The sequence below is a fragment of the Festucalex cinctus genome, chromosome 10, assembly GCF_051991245.1.
Source record: "Festucalex cinctus isolate MCC-2025b chromosome 10, RoL_Fcin_1.0, whole genome shotgun sequence".
Classification (NCBI taxonomy): domain Eukaryota; kingdom Metazoa; phylum Chordata; class Actinopteri; order Syngnathiformes; family Syngnathidae; genus Festucalex; species Festucalex cinctus.
The window spans coordinates 7,868,252-7,886,681 of NC_135420.1; the positions used below are offsets into that span (position 1 = coordinate 7,868,252).

General features: G+C 45.2%; 8 non-coding genes across 8 annotated transcripts; all 8 read left to right on the forward strand.

The window, feature by feature from the left end:
- The first annotated feature begins 10,046 nt into the window (after nucleotides 1-10,046).
- On the forward strand, nucleotides 10,047-10,117 carry trnag-acc (transfer RNA glycine (anticodon ACC)). The gene has a single exon. It is a non-coding gene; the product is annotated as a tRNA-Gly (tRNA).
- A 3,374-nt stretch (nucleotides 10,118-13,491) lies between these two features.
- Nucleotides 13,492-13,562, forward strand: trnag-gcc (transfer RNA glycine (anticodon GCC)). The gene has a single exon. It is a non-coding gene; the product is annotated as a tRNA-Gly (tRNA).
- A 286-nt stretch (nucleotides 13,563-13,848) lies between these two features.
- Nucleotides 13,849-13,919, forward strand: trnag-gcc (transfer RNA glycine (anticodon GCC)). The gene has a single exon. It is a non-coding gene; the product is annotated as a tRNA-Gly (tRNA).
- Nucleotides 13,920-14,207: 288 nt separating this feature from the next.
- Nucleotides 14,208-14,278, forward strand: trnag-gcc (transfer RNA glycine (anticodon GCC)). The gene has a single exon. It is a non-coding gene; the product is annotated as a tRNA-Gly (tRNA).
- Nucleotides 14,279-15,985: 1,707 nt separating this feature from the next.
- Nucleotides 15,986-16,056, forward strand: trnag-gcc (transfer RNA glycine (anticodon GCC)). Its single transcript has one exon. It is a non-coding gene; the product is annotated as a tRNA-Gly (tRNA).
- A 289-nt stretch (nucleotides 16,057-16,345) lies between these two features.
- On the forward strand, nucleotides 16,346-16,416 carry trnag-gcc (transfer RNA glycine (anticodon GCC)). Its single transcript has one exon. It is a non-coding gene; the product is annotated as a tRNA-Gly (tRNA).
- Nucleotides 16,417-17,417: 1,001 nt separating this feature from the next.
- Nucleotides 17,418-17,488, forward strand: trnag-gcc (transfer RNA glycine (anticodon GCC)). Its single transcript has one exon. It is a non-coding gene; the product is annotated as a tRNA-Gly (tRNA).
- Nucleotides 17,489-18,137: 649 nt separating this feature from the next.
- On the forward strand, nucleotides 18,138-18,208 carry trnag-gcc (transfer RNA glycine (anticodon GCC)). Its single transcript has one exon. It is a non-coding gene; the product is annotated as a tRNA-Gly (tRNA).
- Nucleotides 18,209-18,430: the final 222 nt, after the last annotated feature.

Consider the following 18,430-nt stretch of genomic DNA (forward strand, 5'->3'; position numbering starts at 1 on the left):
TGTTCCATATAAAGGCATAACTCAAACCAGAGACATAGAATATTCCATTTTAGACTAACATTATTATTATTTCATGTTAAAATAAATGATCAATTACCCACTTTTTGTTTTTCACTTTCTACGTTTTGGCACTAGCCAAAAGTGGTCTGTTAGCGCAATCTAGCTAGACTTAGAAGAAAAATAAAATATGCTGCTTGACTTGGCAAGATGAATCACAGCTATGGTTGAACTGATCTCAATAGTTCCACAGCCATCACTCCAATTGCCCACACTTTCTTTGAATGGATTTGACTGCTGCCCAGCACTCCTGCCTGAGCCAACTGTTATTCTTAGAGGTCTGAGAACCTGACATCAAAATACACTCTTATATGTCATCAAACTATCCACTTTTACAATTACGAGTTTTTTTTCCTTTCTTTCTTTCTTTCTTTCTATCTTTCTTTCTTTCTTTCTTTCTTTCTTTCTTTCTTTCTTTCTTTCTTTCTTTCTTTCTTTCTTTCTTTCTTTCTTTCTTTCTTTCTTTCTTTCTTTCTTCAGGAACCGACATATCATGGAGGCATTTGGTTAGCAGGAATCTAAATGTGGCCAAGAGACTTGTTTCAGTTTCAGTGTAAATATTTCTATATAATACAATCAAAACCAAGCTGGCCAAATGGAGTACTGATGAAATAGTTTGTCTGTCAAAACAGTTTTTTTTTAATGGATGTTAAGGTGTCACATGGTGTCTATGAAGTTCACTTTGGAGGCTGTCTGCATGTACCTTAAAGGTAGGGATAGAAATTATTGAATTGTGCCGAGGCTGCCCGTGCAGGCTTAATTACAGTGAAAACTTTCCAAAGCTATAAAAGGAGGTGTTGACATTTTTAACCTTTGTTAGAAGGTCAATAACAGAATCTGAGAAAAGAGATCAGTTGACTGCATCTGCCTCTTGTAACGTCTCACGTTTACACAGTATTCATTTCTAAACACGGCACGGTGGGCGAGTGGTTAGCACGTCTGCCTCCCAGTTCTGAGGACTCCGGTTCGAGTGCAGGCTCCGACCTTCCTGGGTGGAGTTTGCATGTTCTCCCCGTGCCCGCGTGGGTCTTCTCCGGGTACTCCGGTCTCCTCCCACATTCCAAAGACATGCATGGCAGGTTAATTGGGCGCTCCGAATTGTCCCGGGGTGTGCTTGTGAGTGTGGATGGTTGTTCGTCTCTGTGTGCCCTGCGATTGGCTGGCGACCAGTCCAGGGTGTCCCCCGCCTACTGCCCAGAGCCAGCTGAGATAGGAGCCAGCACCCCCCGCGACCCTTGTGAGGAATATGCGGTCAAGAAGATGGATGGATTCATTTCTAAACATTGGGTACAGGCAGGTTCCTACGCTGGCGATGTAACCCAAATTTCTACATAAATTGGATTTCACCGTTAAAGTTAATATTTATATCAAAATACTTAACAGTAATTTTAAAAAACATTTGCATCACCTGGAAGATGCCGGAACCAATATTTCCCGTTTTTGCATGGACATTCATTGCTGACGGATAGCACAGCGGAGCTAATGGAAACTGAAACACGAAAACATGACGCGCCTGATGGCGAGCCGTAACCTTGCTCTTGCAAGATAAATTCTTACTGTATTTGTGAGTTCACAAACTCCAGAAGATACATCTTATACCGATCCCATTGATTTCCACAGCGGTTCGGACCAATCACAGAGCGACATTGTGTTTGTGGCGGGACATGCAACTGTGACCAAGCCCAGGAAGCCAGCGTTGATGACGGGGCAAACAAGCAAACCTAAGATGGATGAATGGACGCTACAATTAATTCTGTTCTTGCAGAATTACTCACTGTTTCCTTGTTGAATGTTGAACAGCAAGAGGCGCTTCGTGCATTTCTAGCTGGCAAGATGTTCATGCTTTCCCCCCCTTCTACAACAACAAAGATGAAATTTCACCCGTGCCCCTGATTGGTTAAAACAAACGTGTACAATGCCGCATCGTCCAATCAGCTCGAATTATTGTACAGAAAGTCCCACCTTTGCACTTGCTTTCTTTGAACCCATGATTAGGGGCTAATACACGATGCAAAAAACAGATTTTGCTCCGAACGAACTTGGCTTCCGAGTGAGTCGCGTGGTACGCTCGGCTTTTTCTCCTGAGTGAGACGCGTTCAGGTACGCTCGGTTTTTTCTCCCGAGTGAGTCGCGTTCAGGTACTCTCGGCTTTTTTAAGTTTGGTCGAGAGCCGATTTTTTTGGACCAGTTCTGAGACATAAAATTCTCTAATTTTCTGCTCGAAAACCGATTTGGTCGAGAACAGAAGCGTTCGAAAACCGAGGTTTGACTGTATTTAAGAAAAAGAAGGTGCTACAGACGAGGCACGGCGTCGTAAAGTCGAAACGTCGTAGGTCGTGTACGTAAAAACTCGAGGACTCCATGTACATTTAGCTATCTACGGTGAAAAACAAACAGTTTTGAGCCCATATCCCACTGAGTGGTGAATGTTTGTGACGCTCGCAATTGTTGATTTCACGTCAGGGTTCATTCAATGTCACGTTATCTAAATATTCCATACATCCATTTTCTTGACTGCTTATTCCCCACAAGGGTCGGGGGGTGCTGGAGCCTATCTCAGCTGGCTTTGGGCAGTAGGCGGGGGACACCCTGGACTGGTTGCCAGCCAATCGCAGGGCACATAGAGACGAACAACTAAATATTCTCTAAACAGTTTTAATGTTATTTTTTTTCTTGTAGCACAGCCCATATCCCACTAAGGTGCAAACGTTTGCAATGCGAGCGATTTTTGATTTCCTGTTAGGGTTCACTAGAGGTCGTTACGTTTCCTAAACACTCTCTAATCACTTTAATGATTCTCTAAACAGTTTGAATGTTCTTTCTTGTCGCATTTTTGCGGCAAGAACAAACATTAAAACTCTAGACGATGGTCCACCCAACCTTTGGTGAACGTTTGTGAACCGTAAACAAACCCTCACTAACCCTAACTGCCGACCTACATGCGTCGCTCAGTGAAATACAGGCTAGGCTTGAGAGGTTGTGCACACGTAGCGAGTGTTGCTTCATTCATTGTTGCAAAAACAAGTCGGTCGTCTCCCACCCGTGAGACCACTGGTGCATGAATGTGTATGCGTGTGTGTGTGGTTTTTAATTAACCCTGTTATGCAATTTGTGACTTTGTGTCTGCGAAAAGTGCCATACAAATAAAACTTACTTACGTATGCTCTCAAGAAAATGTGAAGATGTTGAAAATTTGAACATGTTAAAAATTTGATGGTGACAATAAAAATTATTTGAGAGCATAAAGAGGTTTTGAGAGTGTTGATCAGTGAGATAAGGGCTTTAGAGAACCATTCGTTAGCGTCACAAACTTTTACCTCTCAGTAGGATACGGGCAGCCTGAAATTGTTTGGTAGAACGGTCAATGTAATGGACATTCAGTAAAATGTTTTAAACTGTTGCGCTTGGATTTCAAGAAGGTAACACATTTTCCATAGGTAGGAAGAGGACTTGTGTGGGTGCGAGAAAGCGCAGTCTTGTGCTCTGCTTTGGTTTCTAATATTGCAGTGGTAGTTCTTTAGTGGCCAAGTGGCATCATGCGATGGTAACTGGATCACAACACAGCTGCAGTCACGGGGCACCCTTAGTTGTCCCATAGGTTGCTGGAATGGTGACAGGGCAGCTCCACACATACTATATGCAAGCACACACATGCTGCATGCACACTCACAATATGGCAAATGTGGAGAAAGGCAAAAAGAAAGAAAAAATACAGGATGGAGCTAAGTGGAGCGGTGGGGAATAGAACTCTATACTGCCTGTTTCAATGATGTTTTTAAAGCTGTGAAATTTTGACTGCACCCACAGCAGGCTCAGTTACACATAGGCCTGTCTTTTCAAACGAGAGCCTGTGTGTTTGTTATTCTGTTAAATGAGGGGTGGTGGTGGTCAGCCAGGAACCCAAATACAGTAAATTAGTTTCAGAGGGGGAGAGCAGCCTAAGTGCTTGTTCTCTATTAGAACCATGTTGGTTTTATTGGCTCTGATGGCCCGAGCTGTGAAATTATGAATGTTACAACAAAGTAACTTGAAATTTGCAGTTTTAAAATGTGAATACTTTTTTGAGAATTGTTGGCTCAAGTAATCTTTATGTTTTTGGGAAATTATTGGACAAAAACGACACATTTGTCTTCAAGTCAAGTTTTTTTTTTCTTTTTTTTTAATATACTGTGTTAACAATGCTACATTTATCACTGTAGTTCAAATGACAGATTTCAGTTCTACATGTCTCAGATATCACTGTCAATTATGGACATCATTTTACTGTACTGTAAATAAGTTGCATAATTTGTGGAGGCAATGACTTGTATTGTGTACTGTAAATTTAATACCACCGAAGCCCACATTTCACGATAGTTATGACATTTTTTTATTTATTTTTTTGTAGGACAATTGGCTATCCATTACCTCTGCCATAGTAGGAAATGCTTTCATTGTTGTTTCATTTTTGTTTTTGTTTATCTTTGATTGAACAGTATTATGAAAGGGTGTCGAGGTGAGGTGCATTAATTTTAATTCAGATTCAATTGTACTGATACAAACTTTGAATTATTATTATTATTGTTTGCATTACAATCACTGTGTAACAAAAAACTGACCAACAAGCATCTGATGGGCCGGTGGGGAAGAGTATTTATTGTTCATGGTTTTATAGATACATGACTTGGGTGTTCAAATGTTGTAAATGCCCCACCTTTATTTATTTATTTGTTTATTATTTATTTATTTTGGTAAATTCAGTAAAATACTCTTGTTCTCTTTGCTTATCGAACATGTGCCATAAAACGTTGCCTTTCTTTGCCTTACAATTGCAGCAGCAGTCTTGGTGTACTTCTACAGTCTACTGAGTGTTGCTCAACAAGTTTGGAAGGTGCAATGGCATTGTTCATGGTTCAACTTATACTATTGAGACTTTTGCTCTCAAGTGGCACATGTGATGGCAATCTTAAAGAGAAAAAAAAACACTGGTACTAAAACATTTTGAGATTGGAATCACACCTTTTTCAATCTGAGTTCAAATCTGATGTACTGGTGTATCTGATTGCTCACAGGATAACTAAGGATGATTTGGTTTATTGACTCAATTAGATGGCTCGGGGTGGTCAACAACATGGACTAAGTGATTCAAGTCAACTAGATCACTTAAGTGTCTGACTCAAGAGTAACCTGAGTCCATAAAATAATTTACCAGAAGTCATCTCATCACACTTTCAATCTCACCTTCTTCACTGAAAACAATAAATAATAGTAAAATATATTTTGAATGTGTCTCACAAAAATGAATTAAAATGTCTAAATTTCTTGAAAAGGTGCTCAAAGTCAAAAGAACACTTTCTGTAGTTGTCACACATGCACAGACACACTTAAACGCCTCCGTAATGTAACTTTACGCCAATGTCTCTCATTCAGGCTTGGCGAACAGATACAAAAAGCATGCAGGGTTGTCGCACAGTTTGACACAGGAGAACCTCAAGTGCGTAACAAGCTGGCAGACACATCAAACACTTTGTGCTGAACTTAGATACTCAATGTTGCAAATACTTTGTTGCAATGATCAGAGGAAATACTGCCTGTAGTGTAATGATATATCATCCATCAGCATGCCAACAACAGCTGTCTTCCAAAAAGGGTAGGAAAATAAAGTTGTTCAGCATGTTCCATATCCACTGTGAACGGAATGTGAACAATATATAGATTGACCATGCTGTTGTCAAAATATTAGATATTATTTCAAGGTCGTCTCCGGTTCGAGTCCAGGCTCGGATCTTCCTGGGTGGAGTTTGCATGTTCTCCCCGTGCCCGCGTGGGTCTTCTCCGGGTACTCCGGTCTCCTCCCACATTCCAAAGACATGCATGGCAGGTTAATTGGGCGCTCCGAATTGTCCCTAGGTGTGCGTGTGAGTGTGGATGGTTGTTCGTCTCTGTGTGCCCTGCGATTGGTTAGCAACCAGTCCAGGGTGTCCCCCGCCTACTGCCCAGAGCCAGCTGAGATAGGCGCCAGCAGCCCCCGCGACCCTTGTGAGGAATAAGCGGTCAAGAAAATGGATGGATGGATGGATGGATGGATGGATATTTCAAGGTCCTTTTGTGGCCATTTTGCGATCAGATGCTAGAAATTAGAAGAATAGAATTTTTTTCTAAAATTTTAAATAAAATTGCTACATTGGAATATATACAGTAGGTCTTCAAAATGATCTGTTTTTTTTTTTTTTTTTGGGGGGGGGGATTGTATGTATCGAGGGTATTAGGCGTATTGGTACTTGGTATTGGTGATTACTCAAGTGTTGAGTGCGCAATAAAGGATCTCTGCTGAAGCTTGAGAGAGAGAGAGAGAGAGAGAGAGAGAGAGAGAGAGAGAGAGAGAGAGAGAGAGAGAGAGAGAGAGAGAGAGAGAGAGAGAGAAATTAAATGAGTTAAAGATATGGTTGTAAATATATGTGTTGCTGAGGTGTGCTGTTAAGCCAGTTTATGCTATTTTGGCTACGGCTAAAATGCTAACTAGTTTAATCATGTGTTTTATGTGAATTGTAAATTACTTGGATTATGAATTTACGTGGCAGCAGTCAACTAAGGGGAGTATCATGGCTTATTTTTATTTATTTTTTTTATATTTTTTTTTAGAGCTCAGAATTGTTCATTCGGTAGTCTTACAGATTCAACGTCTTATCATCATTGCTCTTTTTTTGTGTGTGTGTGTGTGTGTGTGCGTGCGTTTGTGTGCGTGCGTGCGTTTGCGTGCGTGCGTGCGCGTGCGTGCGTGCGTGTGTGTGCAAATACGTATAAATTTATACTCATTAATTCACCTAAAGCCTTATAAATATCCCATTACCCTTCGCCTTAACCAGGTACTTCAGAATCTTGCCAGAGTCGTGAGGTTTAAATGGTCAGGAGACCAGAGAAAAGGTCAGAAAAAAATAAAGAGAAAAGAAAGATAAATCAAAGTGAAATCCAGCACCGACCAAACACTTCCTGCCTTCCCCATGATTACAAAAACAAAGTCTTACGCTAACCCCGGAAGCCTCTAAATTCCAGCAAATTTAGCGAGATCTCAAGAGACCAGAGGTAAAACTAAAGAGAGGAAGGAGGGAAGGATCGATAAGGCAGAGTGAGATCCATGGAAGCCAGTACATCCAATCCATCAAAGTGAAATCCAGCACCAACAAAACCCCTCCTGCGTGGTTACAAAACCAGAGTCTTATGCCAATATCATGGCTTATTTCTTTCGACGTAAAGGACTACTGACGCAGTGACAGACTGATCGGCGGTCTGTCACTATTGATGGAATGCCCACCTTTGTCGGTCAGTCCTAAAATAGCAGCGACAGCGTGGATAAAATGAAACAGTGGACCGACGATTACAGGCTTGTGAAGCTTTTAAAAAAAAGGCGTACTGACAATGACGGAAGGGGGACATGGCCACTGACGAATGTAGGTGGTTGTAAAGAGAGCTAAATAAAAATTAAAGTGCTGGAAACATAATCTGTATACCGTACTAGTAAGATTGGCATTAATTCCTTGTCCGATATGTCGTTCTCCTCTATTATATTCTCGTTTTGCTCATTCTCCTGATTGTTTGTTTCTGTATGTTCGCTCGTCCTGGTTCTCCGAATCCTTGTTTGTATCTTTATTCTGTCCATCTAGATCTGTATTTAGGGTGGCATGGTGGATGACTGGTTAACACGTCCACCTACCAGTTCTGAGAGCTCGGGTTCGAGTCCAGGCTCCGGCCTTCCTGGGTGGAGTTTGCATGTTCTCCTCGTACCCGCGTGGGCCTTCTCCGGTTGCTCCGGTCTCCTCCCACGTTCCAAAGGCATGCATGGCGGGTTAATTGGGCGCTCCGAATTGTCCGTAGGTGTGCTTGTGAGTGTGGATGGTTGTTCGTCTCTTATGTGCCCTGCGATTGGCTGGCAACCAGTCCAGGGTATACCCCGCCTACTGCCCAGAGCCAGCTTAGATAGGCTCCAGCACCCCCTGCGGCCCTTGTGAGGAATAAGCGCAGCAACCACCCCAAACCCCCCCCTCTCTGAGCACGGCAGCTGAGACACTGTCAAACTTTGCTTCAGACACGTGAAAAAGAGAGAGCGACATAGGCAGAGAGAGAGAGAGCAAGGGAAAATGATGGCGCCGGCTCTAGAAGGAGGGTGCCGGCTCTCATTGTTCACTTCAAAGAGCCAGCTCTTTGTTCCGGCTCGTTCGCAACCGACACATCACTATCTCCGGTGTTGGGGCTGGCTTCCTGGTTTCGTCACAGTTGCCTAACCCGCCCCCCAAACACAATGGAGCTCTGTGATTGGTCTGAATCACCAGTGGTTCTGAACGGCGGTTATTAGCGGGAGCGGTACAAGACGTATTCTCCGGGGCTTGTGAACTCACAAACACTGCGAGAATTCATTTTGCAAGAGCAAGGTTAATACATCAGTTTATTCCTAAAGATTAATTTATGTAATTAAGTCTTCAATATTTTTTTGTTGACGGAATCCAAACTCCTCTGCAAGACACAATGTGATCATCAATATTCATGTTGGCAAAAAATGCCCAAAAAATATCCTCACAACTTACCAATAGATTTACCAAGTACCATGTACCATTTACGTTTCATATTTGACTACTGACCTTACTTATTGTTCCTCTACCCTTTTTATTTACGCTCTCTGTTATTTAAAACAGTGGTATCGGTATCGGTGAGTGCTCACAAGTAACATGCTGATACCATGAATTCCAACACTAATATAGGTTTTGGGTGCAGCATCTTGTGTCTTACTCGTGAACGACATTCACTGAAATGTGACATGTTCACTGCATGCCCATCTAAGATATCCTATTGGCCCTTGAATGCTTTGAACCAACAGCAGGACAGCTTTTTCATGTTGAGGGAAAAAAAACCCAAACCTTAGATATCGGTATGGTATTGGCCCATACTGCAAAGCGGGGTATCGGAATCGTATCGGGGGCCAAAAAAACGGTATCGGAACAACACTATTAAGAACCACAGTTCCGTGTGTCTTAAATGTCTCCCTCCTCCAACACAGGTGACACGCAGGACTGCGGCTCATGACAACCGGGGTTGCCTACTTCTTCTCAAGAGCTCAAATTAGTGCAGGGACAGGCTTCTGCTATGTCCACATAATTACACATGAGCCCAAGAAACCCAGGGTTGGTAGTTCAGTGGTAGAATTAGAGCCTGCCACGTGGGAGGCTCGGGTTCGATTCCCGGCCAATGCACATGCAACTGCTATTTCATTCTGTGTTACTGAGTTCGTTCTGACATTCTTCTGTCTTGCTACACACTTCACGAGAGCAGAGGCAGGCAACCGTGGTCCTTGAGAACCACACGCTTGTCTGCTTGAAATATCTCCCTCCTCCAACACAGGTGACACGCAGAACTACGGCCAGGGTTGCCTACTTCTTCTCAAGTAGGAGCGCAAGTAATTGCAGGGACAGGCTTCTGCCGATGTCCACAAAATTACACAAGATCACAAGACTACTGCCTTTGTTCAGGACACACTTCTGTGTCTTGATATACAGCTACACTGTTCATGAGAATATAGGCAGGCAACCGTGGTCCTCGAGTCACATGCTTGTCTGCTTGAAATATCTCCCTCCTCCAACACAGGTGACACACAGGACTGCAGCACCTGTTCAGTGGTAGAATTCTCGCCTGCCACGCGGGAGACCTGGGTTCGATTCCCGGCCAATGCACATTGACCTCTTACTTCATTCTGTGTTACTGGGTTTGTTCTGACACTCTTCTGTGTTTTGATTTATAGCGACCGAGTTCATGAGAATAGAGGCAGGCAACCGTGGTCCTCGAGAGCCACACGCTTGTCTACTTTAAGTATCTCCCTCCTCCAACACAGTTGACACGCAGGACTGCGGCTCATGAATACCAGGGTCGCCTCCTTCTTCTCAAGGAGGAGCTCCACTGTTTTTTTTTGCAGGGACAGGCTTCAACCTGTGTCCACATAATTACACAAGAGCATACAAATATAGGCATTGGTGGTTCAGTGGTAGAATTCTCGCCTACCACGCGGGAGACCTGGGTTCGATTCCTGGCCAATGCACATTGATCTCATACTTCATTCTGTGTTACTGGGTTTGTTCTGACACTCTTCTGTGTTTTGATATATAGCGACCAAGTTCATGAGAATAGAGGCAGACAACCGTGGTCCTCGAGAGCCACACACTTGTCTTCTTAAAGTATCTCCCTCCTCCAACACAGTTGACACGTAGGACTGCGGCTCATGAATACCAGGGTCACCTCGTTCTTCTCAAGGAGGAGCTCCATTTTTTTTTGCAGGGACAGGCTTCTGCCTGTGTCCACATAATTACACAAGAGCACATAAATATAGGCATTGGTGTTTCAGTGGTAGAATTCTTGCCTGCCACGTGGGAGCCCTGGGTTGGATTCCTGGCCAATGCACATTGACCTCTGTAAGGGAAATCGGTCCAATTAATTATTAAATCAATAATTGTTAATTATTAAATTAATAATCAATTGGCTCATTAATTGAAGGAGACTCAAACTTAATATTTAAATTAAGTTGAGCTTGCCTGCGGAGCACCACATCTCTTTTTGATAATTTTATCAGGATAACAGATGAGAACCTCGTTGAATCAGTCATTAAAATGAAGGTTGTGCCCTTACTACAATTTTGTGAGTTATTTGTTCAGCTTAGAGGTCACTATAAATTGTTGAAACACACACACAGTAAACCAGGGGTTGAGTTTTGTGCACGTTTATTCTCTATCCTAGGTGGGATAATCTACTTAGAATTTAAAGAAGCAAAACTAACTACTATGATAGGAAATGAAACGAGAACTAAAATAATAAAAATAATCAAAGGAGAAGAAAAGAAGAAAAGAGAAACGGTCTTAACCAAGGTGATGGATTTCTTAAATCAAACCAACATGGGACCCACAATCAACCTAGTTTGCACCAATTTGTACTAGGGCGAAGGCCTGCAAAGTTGCACTTACAGATGGGGTTGGTCTGAGAAGCAGGACCCTGGATGGAGACTCGCCAAGCCCGTTTGAAGATAGAATGGAGAAGGTTCAGTTCAGGAGAGGGAGAGACAGGTCGTCCGGCTGGCCAACTGAGCGTCACGGGGTCAACCTGCTGGCTGGGAGAGGCCCTCTTGGTGAAGGCCTCAGCGTGCTTGGGAAAAGCACCATCCGTTGAGCCTTTGCAGGGACTAAAAGCAGCGTGTTTCGCTGCGCCTGTCGCTACACGCGATGGCTTCTGTGCGTTGCCGTGTGCTGGAGGTTAAGCTAGCTGGGCTAGCCCTTTGTCTGGCAGCCGCGCCGATGGAGACCAGGAAGGAGCCAAGGAGCAGCGAAGAAGCGGGAGCCAAAGAGCAGCGGAGAAGAAGAGAGGGAGCAGCACGCAGGGAGCGTGCTTTTAAATTGGGAAGGCGGCGGCCTCCACACCAGGGGGGCCGGTGAGACCACAGTGGAAAGTTACCAGCTTGGGGAGATTTTTGGTAGACTAATCAGATTGAATCTGGATCCCATGTGTGTTAAGATTCTAAGGTCAGAATTCAACCAATGCAACACGTACAATTGAATACCTCAAATGAAATGTTACCTAGCTTACACTATTAAAACGTGCATACACATGAAAGTTTAGTGGAGAATCTGCCACTGCAATGGAACATTTTCATGACATTTCATGGAGTCAACATTTCACAAATGGCAAACATAACATTTCATAATTCATTGTTCTGTTGCAAAATAAGAAAGTCAAGTTTCCAAGAAGGCTTTTACTGTTCTGATTTGTGTGTGTGTGCGCGTGCGCGTGTCAATCAGAGCATTTGTGGCTGTTTGTGGGGGATGTTCTTGTCCTCCCCACCCCCCACAGTGGCATGTTCAGGCCACAGGAGCTCAATTCCTTTGGAACTGAGGTTGCAAAAAGTTACAACCGGCCGATAATCGTTACACCTCTTACTTCATTCTGTGTTACTGGGTTTGTTCTGACACTCTTCTGTGTTGTGATATATAGCGACCAAGTTCATGAGAATAGAGGCAGGCAACCGTGGTCCTCGAGAGCCACACGGTTGTCTGCTTTAAATATCTCCCTCCTCCAACACAGTTGACACGTAGGACTGCGGCTCATGAATACCAGGGTCACCTCGTTCTTCTCAAGGAGGAGCTCCATTTTTTTTTGCAGGGACAGGCTTCTGCCTGTGTCCACATAATTACACAAGAGGACAAAAATATAGGCATTGGTTGTTCAGTGGTAGAATTCTCGCTTGCCACGCGGGAGACTTGGGTTCGATTCCCGGCCAATGCACATTGACCTCTTACTTCATTCTATGATACTGGGTTTGCTCTGACACTTTTCTCTGTTTTGATATATCGCGACCGAGTTCATGAGAATAGAGGCAGGCAACCGTGTCCTCGAGAGCCACACGCTTGTCTGCTTTAAGTATCTCCCTCCTCCAACACAGTTGACATGCAGGACTGCGTCTCATGAATACCAGGGTCGCCTCGTTCTTCTCAAGGAGGAGCTCCACTGTTTTTTTGCAGGAACAGGCTTCAACCTGTGTCCACATAATTACACAAGAGCACAAAAATATAGGCATTGGTGTTTCAGTGGTAGAATTCGTGCCTGCCACGTGGGAGCCCCAGGTTCGATTCCTGGCCAATGCACATTGACCTCTTACTTCATTCTATGATACTGGGTTTGTTCTGACACTCTTCTGTGTTGTGATATATCGCGACCGAGTTCATGAGAATACAGGCAGGCAAACGTGGTCCTCGAGAGACACACGCTTGTCTGCTTTCAGTATCTCCCTCCTCCAACGCAGTTGACACGTAGGACTGCGGCTCATAACAGGGCCGCCTCGTTCTTCTCAAGGAGCTCGTTTTTTGTGCGCAGGCTTCTGCCTGTGCCCACTTAATTACACAACAGAGCAAAAATATAGGCATTGGTTGTTCAGTGTTCAGTGGTAGAATTCTCGCCTGCCACGTGGGAGACCTGGGTTCGATTCCTGGCCAATGCACATTGACCTCTTGCTTCATTCTGTGTTACTGGGTTTGTTCTGCCACTCTTCTGTGATTTGATATATAGCAACCGAGAGCCACACGCTTGTCTGCTTGAAGTATCTCCCTCCTCCAACACAGTTGACACGTAGGACTGCGGCTCATGAATACCAGGGTCGCCTCGTTCTTCTCAAGGAGGAGCTCCAGTTTTGTGCGCAGGGACAGGCTTCTGCCTGTGTCCACATAATTACACAAGAGAAAAAAAATATAGGCATTGGTGGTTCAGTGGTAGAATTCTCGCCTGCCACGTGGGAGACCTGGGTTTGATTCCCGGCCAATACATATTGACCTCTTACTTCATTCTGGGTTTGTTCTGACACTCTTCTGTGTTTTTGATATAGCGACTGAGTTCATGAGAATATAGGCAGGCAACCGTGGTCCTCGATAGCCACACGCATTGATGGTTCAGTGGTAGAATACTCGCCTGCCACGCGGGATGCCTGGGTTTGATTCCCAGCCAATGCACATTGATCTCTTACTTCGTTCTATGGTACTGGGTTTGTTCTGACACGTTTCTTTGTTGTGATATTTTGTGACCGAGTTCATGAGAATATAGGCAGGCAACCGTGGTCCTCGATAGCCACACGCTTGTCTGCTTTAATTATCTCCCTCCTCCAACACAGTTGACACGTAGGACTGGGGCTCATGAATACCAGGGTCGCCTCGTTCTTCTCAAGGAGGAGCTCCAGTTTTTTGTGCAGACAGGCTTCTGCCTGTGTCCACATAATTACACAAGAAAACAAAAATATAGGCATTGGTGGTTCAGTGGTAGAATTCTCGCCTGCCACGTGGGAGGCCCGGGTTTGATTCTCGGCCAATGCATGTTCACCTCTTACTTCATTCTATGTAACTGGATTTGTTCTGACGCTCTTCTGTGTCTTGATATATCGCGACAGAGTTCATGAATGAGAGGCAAGCAACTGTGATCCTCGATAGCCGCACCCTTGTCTTCTTTCAGTATCTCACTCCCCCAACACAGGTGACACGCAGGAGTGCGGCTCATGAATACCGGGTTCGCCTCCTTCTTCTCAAGGAGAAGCTCCACTGTTTTTTTGCAGGGACAGGCTTCTGCCTGTGTCCACTTAATTACACAAGACCACAAACATATAGGCATTGGTGGTTCAGTGGTAGAATTCTCGCCTGCCACGCGGGAGGCCCGGGTTCGATTCCCGGCCAATGCACATTGATCTCTTACTTCATTCTGTGATACTGGGTTTGTTCTGACACTTTTCTGTGTTGTGATATTTTGTGACCGAGTTCATGAGATTAGAGGCAGGCAACCGTGGTCCTCGAGAGCCACACGCTTATCTGCTTTAAGTATCTCCCTCCTCCAACACATTTGACACGGAGGACTGCGGCTCATGAATACCAGGGTCGCCTCGTTCTTCTCAAGGAGGAGCTCCATTTTTTTTTTGCAGGGACAGGCTTCTGCCTGTGTCCACATAATTACACAAGAGCACAAAATTATAGGCATTGGTGTTTCAGTGGTAGAATTCTCGCCTGCCATGCGGGAGACCTGGATTTGATTCCTGGCCAATGCACATTCACCTCTTACTTCATTCTGGGTTTGTTCTGACACTTTTCTGTGTTTTGATATATAGCGACAGAGTTCATGAGAATATAGGCAGGCAACCGTGGTCCTCGATAGCCACACGCTTGTCTGCTTTAATTATCTCCCTCCTTCAACACAGTTGACACGTAGGACTGCGGCTCATGAATACCAGGGTCGCCTCGTTCTTCTCAAGGAGCTCGTTTTGTGCGCAGGGACAGGCTTCTGCCTGTGTCCACATAATTACACAAGAACACAAAAATTTAGGCATTGGTGGTTCATTGGTAGAATTCTCGCCTGCCACGCGGGATACCTGGGTTCGATTCCCGGCCATTGATCTCTTACTTCATTCTATGTTACTGGGTTTGTTCTGACACTCTTCTATCTTTTGATATATCGCGACCGAATTCATGAGAATAGAGGCAGGCAACCGTGGTCCCCGAGAGCCACATGCTTGTCTGCTTAAAGTATCTCCCTCCTCCAACACAGTTGACACGCAGCACTGCGGCTCATGAATACCAGGGTCGCCTCCTTGTTCTCAAGGAGGAGCTCCCCTGTTTTTTTTTCAGGGACAGGCTTCTGCCTGTGTCCACATAATTAGACAAGAGCAGAAAAATTTAGGCATTGGTGTTTCAGTGGTAGAATTCTCGCCTGCCACGCGGTAGACCTGGGTTCGATTCCCGGCCAATGCACATCGACCTCTTACTTCATTCTGTGTTACTGGGTTTGTTCTGACACTCTTCTGTGTCTTGATCTATTGCGACAGAGTTAATGAGAAGAGAGGCAGGCAACCGTGGTCCTCGAGAGCCACACGTTTGTCTGCTTTAAGTATCTCCCTCCTCCAACACAGTTGACACGGAGGACTGCGGCTCATGAATACCAGGGTCGCCTCGTTCTTCTCAAGGAGGAGCTCCAGTTTTTTGTGCAGGGACAGGCTTCTGCCTATGTCCACATAATTACACACGAGAACAAGAACATAGGCATTGGTGGTTCAGTGGTACAATTCTCGCTTGCCACGCGGGAGACCTGGGTTTGATTCCTGGCCAATGCATGTTCACCTCTTACTTCGTTCTGTGTTACTGGGTTTGTTCTGCCACTCTTCTGTGTTTTGATTTCTCGCGACCGAGTTCATGAGAATAGAGGCAGGCAACCGTGGTCCTCGAGAGCCACACCCTTGTCTACTTTCAGTATCTCACTCCCTCAACACAGGTGACACGCAGGACTGCGGCTCATGCATACCAGGGTCGCCTCCTTCTTCTCAAGGAGGAGCACCAGTTTTGTGCGCAGGGACAGGCTTCTGCCATTGTCCACATAATTACACAAGAGAATGAAATTATAGGCATTGGTGGTTCAGTGGTAGAATTCTCACCTGCCACGTGGGAGGCCCGGGTTCGATTCCCGGCCAATGCATGTTTGCCTCTTACTTCATTCTATGTTACTGGGTTTGTTCTGACGCTCTTCTGTGTCTTGATATATAGCGACAGAGTTCATGAATGAGAGGCAAGCAACCGTGATCCTTGAGAGCCACACCCTTGTCTGCTTTCAGTATCTCACTCCCCCAACACAGGTGATAACGCAGGAGTGCGGCTCATGAATACCAGGGTCGCCTCCTTCTTCTCAAGGAGAAGCTCCACTGTTTTTTTGCAGGGACAGGCTTCTGCCTGTGTCCACATAATTACACAAGAGCACAAAAATATAGGCATTGGTGGTTCAGTGGTAGAATTCTCGCCTGCCATGCGGGAGGCCCGGGTTTGATTCCCGGCCAATGCACATTGATCTCTTACTGCATTCTATGATACTGGGTTTGTTCTGACACTTTTCTGTGTTGTGATATTTTGTGACCGAGTTCATGAGATTAGAGGCAGGCAACCGTGGTACTCGAGAGCCACACGCTTGTCTGCTTTAAGTTTCTCCCTCCTCCAACACAGTTGACACGGAGGACTGCGGCTAATGAATACCAGGGTCGCCTCCTTGTTCTCAAGGAGGAGCTCCCCCGTTTTTTTTCAGGGACAGGCTTCTGCCTGTGTCCACATAATTACACAAGAGCAGAAAAATATAGGCATTGGTGTTTCAGTGGTCGAATTCTCGCCTGCCACGCGGGAGTTCTGGGTTCGATTCCCGGCCAATGCACATCGACCTCTTACTTCATTCTGTTTTACTGGGTTTGTTCTGTCACTCTTCTGTGTTTTGATATATAGCGACAGAGTTCATGAGAATATAGGCAGGCAACTGTGGTCCTCGATAGCCACACGCTTGTCTGCTTTAATTATCTCCCTCCTCCAACACAGTTGACACGTAGGACTGCGGCTCATGAATACCAGGGTCGCCTCGTTCTTCTCAAGGAGGAGCTCCAGTTTTGTGCGCAGGGACAGGCTTCTGCCTGTGTCCACATAATTACACAAGAACACAAAAATATAGGCATTCGTGGTTCATTGGTAGAATTCTCGTCTGCCACGCGGGATACCTGGGTTTGATTCCCGGCCATTGACCTCTTACTTCATTCTATGTTACTGTGTTTGTTCTGAGACTCTTCTATCTTTTGATATATCGTGACCGAATTCATGAGAATAGAGGCAGGCAACCGTGGTCCCCGAGAGCCACATGCTTGTCTGCTTAAAGTATCTCCCTCCTCCAACACAGTTGACACGCAGGACTGCGGCTCATGAATACCAGGGTCGCCTCCTTGTTCTCAAGGAGGAGCTCCCCTGTTTTTTTTCAGGGACAGGCTTCTGCCTGTGTCCACATAATTATACAAGAGCAGAAAAATATAGGCATTGGTGTTTCAGTGGTAGAATTCTCGCCTGCCACGCGGGAGACCTGGGTTCGATTCCCGGCCAATGCACATCGACCTCTTACTTCATTCTGTGTTACTGGGTTTGTTCTGACGCTCTTCTGTGTCTTGATATATAGCGACAGAGTTCATGAATGAGAGGCAAGCAACTGTGATCCTCGAGAGCCACACCCTTGTCTGCTTACAGTATCTCACTCCCCCAACACAGGTGATAACGCAGGAGTGCGGCTCATGAATACCAGGGTCGCCTCCTTCTTCTCAAGGAGAAGCTCCACTGTTTTTTTGCAGGGACAGGCTTCTGCCTGTGTCCACATAATTACACAAGAGCACAAAAATATAGGCATTGGTGGTTCAGTGGTAGAATTTTCGCCTGCCACGCGGGAGACCTGGGCTTGATTCCCAGCCAATGCACTTTCACCTCTCACTTCATTCTGTGTTACTGGGTTTGTTCTGACACTCTTCTGTGTTTTGATATATCGCGACCGATTTCATGAGAATATAGGCAGGCAACTGTGGTCCTCAATAGCCACACGCTTGTCTGCTTTAATTATCTCCCTCCTCCAACACAGTTGACACGTAGGACTGCGGCTCATGAATACCAGGGTCGCCTCCTTCTTCTCAAGGAGAAGCTCCACTGTTTTTTTGCAGGGACAGGCTTCTGCCTGTGTCCACATAATTACACAAGAGCACAAAATTATAGGCATTGGTGGTTCAGTGGTAGAATTCTCGCCTGCCACGCGGGAGGCCCGGGTTCGATTCCCGGCCAATGCACATTGATCTCTTACTGCATTCCATGATACTGGGTTTGTTCTGACACTTTTCTGTGTTGTGATATTTTGTGACCGAGTTCATGAGATTAGAGGCAGGCAACCGTGGTACTCGAGAGCCACACGCTTGTCTGCTTTAAGTATCTCCCTCCTCCAACACAGTTGAGACGGAGGACTGCGGCTAATGAATACCAGGGTCGCCTCGTTCTTAAGGAGGAGCTCCAGT